Raw genomic sequence first — 13,488 nt, forward strand, 5'->3', positions numbered from 1 at the left:
TTTTACATTAGTATTGAATCTGTTGTGATAAAGTTCACTGAAGTTTTGTTTTCAGGCTGTGGTGTTGTTTTTAAGTGTTTCGTAGCAGGTAAGTGATCTACTTTACGTTCAATAAAATATCTATGGGTGATGAGTATTTGTGCAGAACTTTTAATGGTTAGGCCAGCTAAGTATCCAGAGTGCATATGTGGTGTTTGTGAGAAAGGATGTATACAAATTGAATTTAGTTGACAGAATTAAATATCTGTATGTTAGTGCTCTTCCTTCACACAGGTAAGTGTGTATTTCTAATAACTTAGTAGGAACATGTGCCTATTGGTGGGAAGGAGTACAAAGAAAAAGCAATAAAACCCGAAAATACTGAGACACCACAAACATGAGGTTGATGTCCTGAGTTCATTAGGAGTTTATATAAAGTGGCACTAATTATCAAGTAAAAGAACAATTATTTTATTGTACCGTTTCTGCTGATGTTTAGAGAAGATGTTAAGCAATGTCTTCAAACTGTTGTAGTAGTCAAGACTTGTACCTAAAGCTCTATATAGTACAAAACTAAAGGGAATACAGGATCATGATCTTATATATCAATATTGTTATCAGATTTACTTAAAAACTTTACTCTGCGGTGTGTTGTGCTGAAACCCTTGGCAGCTGCTGAGATCCTGCCTCAGAGTGTGTGTGTGGATTTGGATGAAACAGGAACAGGATTCTAATGGGAGTCAAAGAGCTTTTGTTCACTAATAAAAAAGACTCAATCATTTGACTCATCCCTTAGAAAAAGAATTATACCTGAAAGAATAATAGTATTTATTCCATCATTGTTTCACTTCAGATATCCATTGTCAGATTTCGGTAGCTTAACGCCATCATTACATTAATAAATGCCATTAGTCAGCTTTCGTGAACTGCAAATCATTTATGTTATCCCTCTGGCATCATACAGAGAGGTGCTTAGACAGCTTAGAGCTCTGGACTACTGACACCCCAGTAAGATGCTTCTCTTCTGTGTTACGCATTGTTTCCAGTACGGACTTAGTACAGCATTGTAAAGATCAGGACAATAAATGTCTTCCTCTAGTGTCAGCAAAGAGTCTTGACACAGATGTCACAGCTGCTCGCTTCTGGTATTTCTTGCCTGTGTTTGAGACCCCTGGAGGAACAGAAACCCGTCAGAATCACATTTCTTCGAATCAGCAAAGGGTGCCAAAGGATGCAGAGTGCACATCTGTTATATGAGATGTCTGAAACTTGGATTGTTTTCAGCATCTCTTCTGAAAGACTTTGATTTCAGTGAGGCTCTAACCAGAGCACACAACTTAGTGACAACAAGCACAAGAGGAAAATAGCCAGAAAATAGGGTGAATGGTTTGCTCTAATCCTCATCTATGAGTTCTTGCTCTAATCCTCATCTATGAGTTTACTTCAAGAAATCTTGAAGTAAAGATTTCTTAGCATAGTGGTTTCAGTGTAGCTGTCTGTAAACTAGGCATAACATTTATTTCCTTTATAGGAGGTTGTTAGGCTTAATTAACTGAAGACATGCAAAGCAATTTAGGAGCTTTGTGATAGGAAATGCTGTGTACGTGTGTACTGTTGAAATACTGATGTATAAAATGTAACTTCTATACTACTTTTCTCAGAATTAAACCTTGCATCATATTTTTTCCTCTGGAATAGGTATTCCTGTGCAGTAGAGAGCTCAGTAAGAAAAAGTTCAAAAACAAAATCTTCAACTCCCATTTGAGCTGCCATTGGAAGGCATTTAGCAAATATTTCTATTTTAAGAGTAAGAACCCTATCACCAAATGACAAATAAGCTTGAAGATTTGGCCTCTTCATTTAGATACCTGAGTGGGAACAGGTATCTTGAAAATTTAGCCCCATATCTATTTCCTGTCAGATTATAGTGCAGCTCATTAGCCACCATTGTACACAGTAACTTGATTTGCTTCTACTAAGCTACATAATTTTAGTTGCCTTGCGTTTTAATAGCATGTCATTAGGATTCCCTAAGTCCCAAGTTTCTTGTCACTCAGGAGTCCTCTCAATTTTTGGCATAAGTTATCAACAAATTCTTCTGTCTTCATATTCCATAGAGAACTTGATTAATCTTGCACAAAAGTAAAATTTTGAGTAAATGTCTCCAAAGAAATGGTGCCAGCTGTTGAATTCTTGCTCCTGCTGAGCTAATATCCCTTTGCTCTTTACAGAGGAGTCCCACTTTCTAGTTAACTGTTTTGCTCAGAACTTTAAAATGAGGCTTCATGTCCAGGACCTTCATGTTCTGTCCTTGGCTATCCTGTCTCCCAGGAGGTCATGCTTTTCTACATAGAGAACTCGCTCTGCCAAGTATTTGGAAGGAGCAGTCCATAACGACTGCTCTGTCCTTTCCAGCATTTGTGGGAAAACAAATGTTTTGTCATGCCAGTTATACAGTCATTTAATATTTCATTAAACACAGAATTACAGAATTTCTAGGTTGGAAGAGACCTCAAGATCATCGAGTCCAACCTCTGACCTAACGCTAACAGTCCCCATTAAACCATATCCCTAAGCTCTACATCTAAACGACTTTTAAAGACTTCCAGGGATGGTGACTCCACCACTTCCCTGGGCAGCCTGTTCCAAAGTCTAACAACCCTTTCTGTAAAGAAGTTCTTCCTAAGATCCAACCTAAACCTCCCCTGGCGCAACTTAAGCCCATTCCCCCTCGTCCTGTCACCAGGCACGTGGGAGAACAGACCAACCCCCACCTCTCTACAGCCTCCTTTGAGGTACCTGTAGAGAGCGATAAGGTCACCCCTGAGCCTCCTTTTCTCCAGGCTGAACAAGCCCAGCTCCCTCAGCCGCTCCTCGTAGGACTTGTTCTCCAGGCCCCTCACCAGCTTCGTCGCCCTTCTCTGGACCCGCTCAAGCACCTCGATGTCCTTCTTGTAGCGAGGGGCCCAAAACTGAACACAGTACTCGAGGTGTGGCCTCACCAGAGCCGAGTACAGGGGGACGATCACCTCCCTAGCCCTGCTGGTCACGCTGTTTCTGATACAAGCCAGGATGCTGTTGGCCTTCTTGGCTACCTGAGCACACTGCTGGCTCATATTCAGCCGACTATCCACCAATACTCCCAGGTCCTTCTCTGCCTGGCAGCTTTCCAACCACTCCTCTCCCAGCCTGTAGCTCTGCTTGGGGTTGTTGCATCCCAGGTGCAGGACCCGGCACTTGGCCTTGTTAAACTTCATGCAGTTGACCTCAGCCCATCGGTGCAGCCTATCCAGATCCTCCTGCAGATCCTTCCTACCCTCGAGCAGATCGACGCACGCACCTAGCTTGGTGTCATCTGCAAACTTACTGAGGGTGCACTCAGTGCCCTCGTCCAGATCATCAATAAAGATAGTAAATAGATAATCACCCAGCTAAGAAGCCATTCTCTTCCCCATACGCGTTTTGAAGATGAGAAGTATTCTGTTGCTTGCTTGTGTTCTGAGTAGTTGAGAGAGATTGGTTATGATGACTCATCAAGGCTTCTATGATTTGGGTTTGGTTTTGGCTTGTGTTTTTTTGTTTTAGTGTCCGCATGCGTAGAGTAAACATCTTTTCAATGCTGTTCACCTTCCTTTTCCGCTCTTGCGTAGGATGTAATTGCCAGCTGCAGGCTGTCTCTCACAGCTGTGTCCTCCCTTGATCAATACCAGAACAAAAATGAGGGTTGTGTTACTTGGGCCATCTCTCAGTTTATCCTTACTGTACACTAGGCATTTAGTTTTCATTTAACTGTACAGGCAGTGATGAAACACACTGGAATGCAATTCTGTTGTTAGACTGGTAGCGCTTTTAGAAATATAGCTAATGTGTGTACCTAGAAATTACTGCAGGCAAGAGTTCCAAGTGAAGAAAAACTAATCCTTTGATGAGTATTTGTAGAGTGTAGTACTTCAAAAATAGAAAGCTCAATTTAAGCTTTAATTTGTCTTGTCATAATTATTCCTTGCAAATATTTATTTTAAATCTGAAATAGCTGGAATATTAATCTATATGGATATTTTAGGGGGAAAAAAAAAAGGTATAATTGAAAAGAAAATAATCTCACAAGGTAAGTTTAATTATAAATATCTAACATCCTTAGGTATCCAGGATTTCTTGGCAGACATCTAAAATACATGCTGCCTAATCTGGGGTATGAGTAGAGACACTAAGGCAGTTGTTAGTGTCTGAAAAATGATTGTGAATGTTGTGTTCCACTTTCTGAGGTGATCTGTAACATCATGACATTTTATGTAGCAGTTACTGTGTAAATTGTTTCCTATCCTGAAGGTTTCTTTTTGGTGAAAGATACAAATAGCACAATTGAAGTACGTATGCTGACTCTCAAGCTTATCCGTGATATATTCATCTGCATCTTCATAATTGCAACATATCAAAGTAGATTGGTCTTAGTTTAAACTTAGATTGAGTATGTGTGTGTGTGTATATAAATATATATATGTGTGTGTGTATATATATAAATATATATATACATATATATGTATATACACATATATATACACACATATATGTGTATATATATAAAATTATTTTTAAGAAGCTTTGACTATCACTTAGATCTCTTCAGTTAAAAGAAGAGTCCAAGAGGCTAGGCTAGTGGAGCCTCGCTCTCAGAACTGTTGAGGTGGAGAATGAGTGTTGTGCAGGAATTGTAATAGGCTGAAGGGATTTCTCTTCTGGCAATTATTGCTCCAATTTAAAGCATAACTAGGTATCTCTAAAACACATGCTTTTCAGCATATTTAAAACATAGAAATTTTTCTATTGTACTGTTCATTATTTTGACTGAACTAATGGTTTTTCTTCAGTAAGTCTAAAGTAAAACAAGGTATCTTTGCATTAACAGTGTAGGAAGAATTCAGAGCCTTTTAAAACAGAGAGCCTCTCAAATGGATCTCTAAAATAAAATTTCTTTAGCATGCCATCTCGGGGCCAGATCTGTAATGGAGCCATCTTTGCTTTACCAAAGAGAAAATTCTGAGGTGGAATCCTACCTGACTCTATTCCTAAGCCAGCATTTCAGTTTTTGGCTTCTGAAACACCCAGAGCTTATTTCTTCAGGCTGGTACAAGTAAGACTGATATCTTTCTCTCCCTCTACTATGGAGGCCTGGCAGTAGGATCTCCTTGGAGTCCCTCTTGCATGCTGAGTTCCCAGAGGTGTGTAATGCATCTCATCAGTTCATTCTGCTGCACACGTGTGCAGCTGGACTGTCTCTCATTTTCCCTGGCGAATGATACTGACTGTAAGCTTGCTTTATTGCGCCATGCCTTCCTTGTCCAGCTCATGTGCTAGTTTATCTGCGTGCATCTCACAGAGCCAGCTTTCATTTGTTTGTTTTTCTCTCAATCCCACTCAGCATTAATAATTGCTCAGTAAAGTTCAGATAAGGTATAAAATTCAGTTGTTTTTTTCACTCCCAATAATTCTTCATTCAGCTGGGGGCTTGCTTTGGTTCTCCGCTGCTGCTGGCTAATCTAGGCGTGGGATATTGCTTATGTGATAAGGATCTCTTTGAAGATGTATTGTTTGGATTTAAATTACCATGTCTTTCAAATAGCTGCAAGGGTGGTGCTCCACTGCTAAATACATTCCATTTGTTGTCACCATGGATCCTCAAACATGCGCAGAGGAGGCCATATTCACCGGTGCTATCACATAGATGTACGAAGACCCAGAAATGGGGACTTCTGAGATTCTCCGTCCAGTGGCCAAGGGAGTCAACTCTTCATGTAGGCCCTCTGAAGAGTGGCGTACATTGGGACAATGATGTGTTTTGCATGATATTTTTGTATCTTGGTGGAGGAGAAAGAATATCGTCCTAAAGAAGGATTTAAAAATGCAACATTTGAACAAAGTGCACAAATATGTGTGAATATAAATGGCTCCCAGGTTTCAGCTGCTGACTGAGATGAACAAGGCTGTTGTGGGGTTCACTGCTGTTGGACTGCAGCAGCAAATAGTGCTTGCTTTCACACCCTCTCTCACCTATCAGTAAGCCACTGATGTCAAGGGGGAGTGTGGATGGTGTCTACTGCCATGGGCAGCGCTGGATCTGTCAGCTCTGGTGTGTTGATGTGCATGGAGGTAGGACTGCCGCTATCTTTCAGATGGCCAAGTAAGAACTAGGCTGCCAGATTTTTGAATGCTGTTTTCATATGAGATCCACAGAAGCACTGGAAACTAAATTTGTAAGTAATAATTTCTCGTTATTTTACTGGGGAGTTGGTTGGGGTGGGCTGCTAGCAGCTCACCTAGCAGATGAGTTTTTGAAATGTTTAGACGGAGTCTTAACTTCTCTGTCTCTTAGAGTGAGAATTGCAGCTTACCTACTTCTGGAAGATTTCTTTGCTTTTGGTGAATTGGGATTTTTGAAGGGAAGAGCACTCTAGAGAAAATCCGTCATTTCGGCAAATGGTGTATGATCTGAAAAGTTCCAGATCTGCAGTTGCAATTAAGGTGGCCCTGCACTTGACTTGACACTTCGAGTTTTGTCTTTGCAGAATTAAATGGTAGACTAATCTGGTTTTAGTCTTTCACAGTTTTGTTTCCATTTTACCTGAATTATGCGGTAAGTCATGAAACAACATGGAGGAGTTTCACTAAGTAAGAAGGGTGAAATAAAATAGCTTTTTATTTTAAAGAATTAAGTTAATGGTTTCTCTTAGCATTGTTTTTTGTAATGTGAAGACAGAAGAAAACAATTTTGTACCAGTTTGTACACAGTCACTTGCTGGTAAATATGTGTCAAATGTTAAACAGAGCAGTCTTACTATGAGCATGAGCTTTTTTGTAAGCTTTAGATTCTGCTTTTCACAAAAGATTTGCAATTAATTTGTCCTTTAGGGATAACTGAAAACTGCTTTTTAGATTAAACAGTAAAAAGAGCTCCTTCTTGAAATATCTAGAATCCTAGTATGTCAAAGGAGATACACAGACAGCAGAAAATAAATGTGCAGATGGGGAGGCCTGAAAAAACATCAAGTGCAGATCCTGAATTTATGCACATTTCTGACATTGTTGGATGAAAAATGCTGCTCTTATCTTCTGTGGGTAACCATGGCTACCGTGTGATGATTTTTTTCCCCAACATGAAATGAAATACAAGTGCAGGAGATGGTCTTGTCTCAGATTGCACCATGTGTATTTGCGTGATAAGGATTATAGTCAGTGAATGCGGTTATCAGCGTGGCCCATTTGCTTCTTTAAAAATAGGTTCAGATTTACATCTTCATGTCTCCATTAGTGCTGTAGAGGGGAAAATGGTGCTGTGTTTCCATAAGTACTGTTAGACGAGATTTGTACCATATCCTTTTGTGTTAAAATATGTGTACGCTAGATTCTTTTATTTGAGTCAGGACCAAGTGTAATTGGGGGGATTCAAAAGGCAACACAAACTTGAATATAAAGCATAGTAGTTTAAATGTGTGGATGGTACAGTGCTACATTCTTGATTATCAAATACTTACTCCCTGAAATTTTGTCTACATTTTATATTAATATGCTTCCCTGCTTGGTTCTGTTTTCATTCAGATTTCCAGCTTCATCATGAGCTTTGATAGGAGCAGAGTTGAGCCATGAATTCCTAACCACTGAAATCTCTGTAATGTTAGAAGGGTTTGTAGAGAAGCTGATAACTTATGCATGAAGCTAAGAATACATTTATGCTTATCTCAACAAGTGCATGAGTTATACTCCCAAGAATGGTGGCTGTGAATCAAAAACACTTTTCCTCACATGGGCAGTGAAGTAGCCTGGTGGATCCTTAATTCTCTCTTCCTTGTTGCCAGACACCATTCTGAGCAGTGTTCACTAGCTTTGTGGCACATCAGTAACATTGTACCTACTGATACAGGTAGTTGTCATGTGGAGAAACTTGCTAAAATTGCAGTGTGTGATTTTAAACCTTTACAACTGATTGGTGTACCAGTGGGAAATGTTTGCAACGTGATCATTGGGATTATGGGTGCAAGTAATCAAATTTCTGGTAACGTTGCTTTTGCTATGATTTGAAAATACCTGAATGTGTATTTACTTCTACATTTCTTGCCCCTGTAAGGCATTTTGTAATGCTAGAAGATAGATATTTTTTTCCAGACATTATATCAAACACAGAATGGTACATCAGTGTTTTTACCTTCCTTGCAACAAACTCTTGCTGGAGAACAGAAAATGTTCTTTTTAGATGTGATATGACTCCTGAAGGTTTGCAAAATTAAAAAGAATAGTTTTGTGAATCACACCAATGAATTTAATGCTGGCAGCATGCTGGATGTCAGTCCACAGTAGCTGAGTGAACAATACAAACCACAAGGAGAACTTTGAAATTCTGGGGGATTGGGAGGAGGAGAAGAAATAAGAACAGTTGCTAGTTGAGATGGGTTAAAGTTGGTGCATGATTCATGAGCAGTAGGCTGGGAAAAGCTTTACAAAATTCAGGAAGACTTCTGCAAATGTCCTAGTGTTACATGAGATTATTTTCAAATAGTCTTGTGTTAAAAGAATTGTGACAAAATAACATACTTCTAGATAAATGTGTACAAAAGAAGAGGTAGAGTTTCCTCAACTGCTATAATCCACAACTGAGAAATAGATCATTACATTGCCTTCTTTGGACAGAATAACTGTTTAAGGCAGTCATGTCTTCATGAAAGTTAAGCCAATTCATGGAAAACTGTGATGATGAAAAATGGAGAAATGAGACTGAGAATGCAAACAAAAAATCTGCTGAAGCTGCTGAGAAAGATTGACTGGGTTAAAACTAATGATTTAACCAATACCCAAACACAAGGGGTACAGCAAGCACAAAGTGTGACAGACAGGAATTTCACAGGATACTGCAGGGTGAGAATGCAAATGCTGCTGCCTGCCTTTTTTAATTTGTTTTAATGAAAAAACAAGAATGGAGCAAAACAGATACCAAGAATGTGTAGAGGTTAGAACCTTGACCCAGTGGAGAAAAACATAAAAGCTGAAGATAGCCCACAGAATAGAAGAGTAGAGTAATTGTAGTAGAAGTCATTATGCTGAGGAGTGCCTTATTTTCAGGAGGCAAGTGGTGACTCACAAGGATGAGATAGCATGTATGTGACATGAAAGCACTTCAAATGTAAACTGCAAAAGTAAATGATTTGTTAAGCTCAGATTAGCATCAGATGCAATGACAAGTCAGTGACATGCAAGCAAACAGGAAATTGAATGCCAAATATGTGGTAGGACAGTGACTGTGCTAGGCTACCAAGTCTTTCTCAGCAGTGGGCAAGCAAAAGCAGAATTGCAAGCAAAACCAGGCAAATTAAAAATATGGGATGGCATCATTCTTCTGAAGAGGTGGCTGGGAGCAGTGTCACTACCGATAGCGGAGCATTTGAACAGACTGTGCACGAAAATCGTGTTGCTGTCAAATGAGAGGAGAAAATAACTGATGTCGGAAGCCGTTGCTTATGCCCTTGAATACAGAGGTAGCCAAACGCTTGCCTGGGAGTTGTTCCTGACCATCCCTATAGAAGGGCTATGACTCACTGGGACTTCTGGGAAACATTGTCAGACAGTGACACTGTGACTGCCATAAATTGGGCGGACAAGCAAATGGGCAGCCAGGCTCTTTCAGATAATGAACTCCAGTTCTCTTACAAGGAGCTTGCTTGTGAATGGGAATTTGGCTATGTTGCAATGTTAGCTTATTGCAGCCAATCAAATGGTTAAATTGATTAACTATTAATACTATTTAATGATCCTCTTCAGGAAAGCTTAAAAATTCAGAGAAAGGACATTAAAACCAGTTCACTCCCTTGAACTTCTTGTGAGCAATGCTGCAGGGAAAGCTTATGTGAATAAAGAAATCAAACGTTGCCTCTGGCAACTGAAGGTGTGATTGCCAAACACAAGAAATGTACCTCAAGTCGATCATCCTTAGGAATCTATTTCCGAACTACAGCTTAGAGACACTGTTTGGATGACATTATTATTTCTGAATGTGGTCCAGAAGGAAAACATACATGTTGAACAGATAAAATGTAGTTAATTACAGACAACTTCAGAAAGTCATGCTTACTAAGATTACTTGCTACAAGTCTCTGGGTACCAAAGTCACAGGTGAAATATGGGGAAACGTGGTGAAATACTCTAATTCAGTGAAAAGCTTGCTGTGCTGGATATGGTCATCAGAAACCCATAGAATGTCTGGTGATAAGAAATTAGAGGAAGTGGAGAATAATTTAATTAAAAAACAACATACCCAGAACACTAGCATGTAGCAGTGTTCTATTCACAAGATCCACATTTGATCTTAAAGAAAACCAAAATGCATGTTTTGTAAGATAGAAAGCCATGACAGAACAGATCTCATCAAGTTGGAGGTAAAGGTTCAGGTTCTCATTTTTAGAATTTAACTTTTTATTTTTGTATGTGTAATGATGATTGATACTTTAAGATCATATAATGGAATATTAAATATGTAAGAAGATTATGCTTTTTGTGATTAATTTGGCAAACTGAATTAAATATGACTAGAGAGATACTATAATAGATAGTTTCCTAATGGAGGACACAACAGGATATAAATGGGGAGATTAATATCTAGCATCTTGGAAGATGTGAAGTACTCAGTGAGAAAAGATGATATGCCTAAAGGAAGCAACGTTAACTGCATGCTGAACTATTTCTTGTCTTATGCTTAAACACTGACCACTTGTCTCACCTACCTTCCTATGATCCCAACTTATCTTCTGCTTTGGAAAAGCCATATCACTTGCTCATTTTACTCCTTTTTCTTGTTTGCCCTAAAAATTTCATTTTTAGTAGACTTGGGTTTTGTGTTTTTTGGTTTTGTTTTTGCTTTCTGCTTCAAACAGTTTCATCTTTTCTTCCTCGCAGTGCTTTAGGTAAGCCCCGCCCTGATCTATGTTTTGCAGCAGCCTCAGGCTTCTCTTGTACTCCCGTCTGAATGTAATCCTTCATTTTTCCTCTTGTTCCTTTTCTTTGCGAGGGTTTATTTCCCAGATGCCCAGTGCTGTACATCAATGTTGTTTTCACAAGTACATATCACGTGCTTTCTGACCCTTATGCCTTCTGTTTGCTCTTTACTGGTTCTTTTTATCTGGGGTTTCTGAGCTCCTGCTTATAATGTACAGGCTTTTCTTTCTGCAGTGATTGAGCTGGGAAGGATGATTGTCAGGTGCTGGCAAATCTGTTTTTCCTCTTCTAAAATGATTTGGTGGGCTGGAAAACTGTGTGGACCTGTGCTCTGTTAAAGAGCTTCTGCAAATAAAATGGGGAAAGAGTTGCCATCATTTCACTTACAGTACTAGAATGGGGTAGGAATTTGTTAAAATTTGCTGGGTGAAGGGAAAGAAGGCAAAGACTTCAATTCTATGAATAGAAGTTGTCATACTGGAATATTCTCTTGCATTCCTCAACACCAGCTATCCCATTTTCATCTTCCCCAGGATGATACTGAGAGTTTGTATTCTGTCTATCTAGTCCAGTCTTGTAGTTGTAATAAAACAGGTTGCATTATAGTGAATATGTATTTAGGAAAACTGCCTGTGCTAACAAGGTGTTAAGGCATCCTGAATAATGAAAAATACTCCTCTCTGATGGGAGAGGTCCCTCATGTTTTACATAATATTTTGGCTACAAAGGAGGTCATGGAATAAACCAAGTTATGTGGTTAATGGTTAAACAATTTTAGGGTGTTTTGTCTGTTGAAGCCTACTTGGTAATAGGCTTAAAAATGTAGAGGAGCTGCTCGTATGTAGGATATTGTAGGAGGTACTGTTTGACATCTGCCGAGGGAGTATTATGCCTTTGCTCTAGGTTTTGTGAATGACATGCTGCTTATGGAGGTGGGACTGTGAGATACTCTTACGGATTGCCACTGATAAACTTGAAGACTTAGTGAGGGGGAAAAAGTCCATAACTGAGATTGTTCCATCCCAGTAGAAGATAATTGGTCTCCTGGAGCTCAGTGTGATTGTGCATTGCTTCCTTGCAGCTGTCCCAGGTGCAGACCCTTCCTCCTTCCAGTGCATTCAGATGTGCTGAAGGCACTGAGTCTCACAGCCATTTTAACTTGATTTGGATACAGCTGAAAAAAACTGTTCTGCCCTTACCTTCCTGCTGCTTTTCAGCCACTTATTCCTGCCTGCCTTATGCTGTTACTGTTTGTGCAATCGTTCCTTGACTTAGATTAAGGAGCTGGTCAGGATGAAACTATATATACTTTTTCAGATTAATTTTCAATTGATTAGTTTATTGCTGCAGCTCAGTGCACCTCAGACTGTGGATAGAAGGCACAAAGGAGGACAAAGCCATCTTTTTTCCTTTCCTTCAGAAGGGGAAAGGAGAAGGAAATTCATTTTTGGGCAAATTAAAAAATAATTGTGGCATCTTTCCATCTCTCCATCGTACTCTTCCTTTTTCCCTGCTGCTGAAATATGGTGTCTTTTTTTTTTTTTTTTTTTTTCTTTTGGAGCTTTTTAAGTGGCAGTTTAATACCAGAGACCTCTACAGTCTGTTGTGGTTTGACACAGTTGCGGGGTCTGCAATGTTCAACACTCAGAATTTCTCATTTTCTTGGCCAGCTTGTTAGAGGTGACTGGCAGTAGGATTTCTGGGCCTAGCCCAATCAAAGTCAAAAAAAGAGTGCACGATTCTTTGAATGTTACCGTGAATGATTCTTTCTGCAGGAAAATGATATCCTTGACATGCTTAGCTGTTATCAGTGTCTCAAGTAATATAGTAGCACCAAAACCAATATAAAATAGCATTAATAATGAAAATGCCTGAAGCTCTTAGATTAAATGTTCCCTACCCTTAGCATTTGTGCATTCTGAATGTAGTGATAAGCCACAATATTATTAAAGAACTACTGCAGGTCTGTAACTGTTGAAGACATGTCGGCTGTGATGCTGTATGTAGCATTTTCTATGAATTAAAGTTAATAAATGCACTGTTAGTGCTATGTGGTTTCTCTTATGTATCTATTTAGTAAATGCCACTATCTCTAAGAGCTACTGGTATGCAAAAAAGATGTACTGACATGTAATAACTGTAAAATAAGCACCAGTGTGTTCTTTAAAACGCATACAAGTGAATATAGCAAGAAGAGTAAATAAGGTGTATAACATTTAAAGTCTGTAAAAATAGTGAATCATAATTTAAATTCATATTCCTTCTCCTTGCAACTTGAGTGGAACCATCCCTTCCTGCACAACAATTTCAAAACGTCTTCCTGTTATTGATCTTAGTTTCTGTGTGCCCAATCCTAACAGCGTCTCTTCTGCCTTCATAAAAATGGCTTCGTAGACCTCACTCTCTTTAGAAAAAGTAGCCTGTGAAAACTAGCTCTGCAAATTACTTTTCATTCTGTGAAATAATGGCACAAATAAAATCTTTTGTTGTTCCTGCAGAGGAAGGATACATTTTCTTGTAGTGAAGTTGCTGAAA

At 39.2% G+C, this 13,488-nt stretch overlaps 2 protein-coding genes across 7 annotated transcripts in view; both read left to right on the forward strand.

Moving 5' to 3' along the window:
• The window catches only part of RHOBTB1 (Rho related BTB domain containing 1), a 216,825-nt gene that overhangs the window by 194,619 nt on the left and 8,718 nt on the right, over positions 1-13,488 (forward strand). The gene's annotated exons all lie outside the window — the stretch shown is intronic.
• The window catches only part of ANK3 (ankyrin 3), a 355,138-nt gene that overhangs the window by 104,265 nt on the left and 237,385 nt on the right, over positions 1-13,488 (forward strand). The gene's annotated exons all lie outside the window — the stretch shown is intronic.

Source organism: Anas platyrhynchos, chromosome 6, assembly GCF_047663525.1.
Source record: "Anas platyrhynchos isolate ZD024472 breed Pekin duck chromosome 6, IASCAAS_PekinDuck_T2T, whole genome shotgun sequence".
Taxonomy (NCBI): domain Eukaryota; kingdom Metazoa; phylum Chordata; class Aves; order Anseriformes; family Anatidae; genus Anas; species Anas platyrhynchos.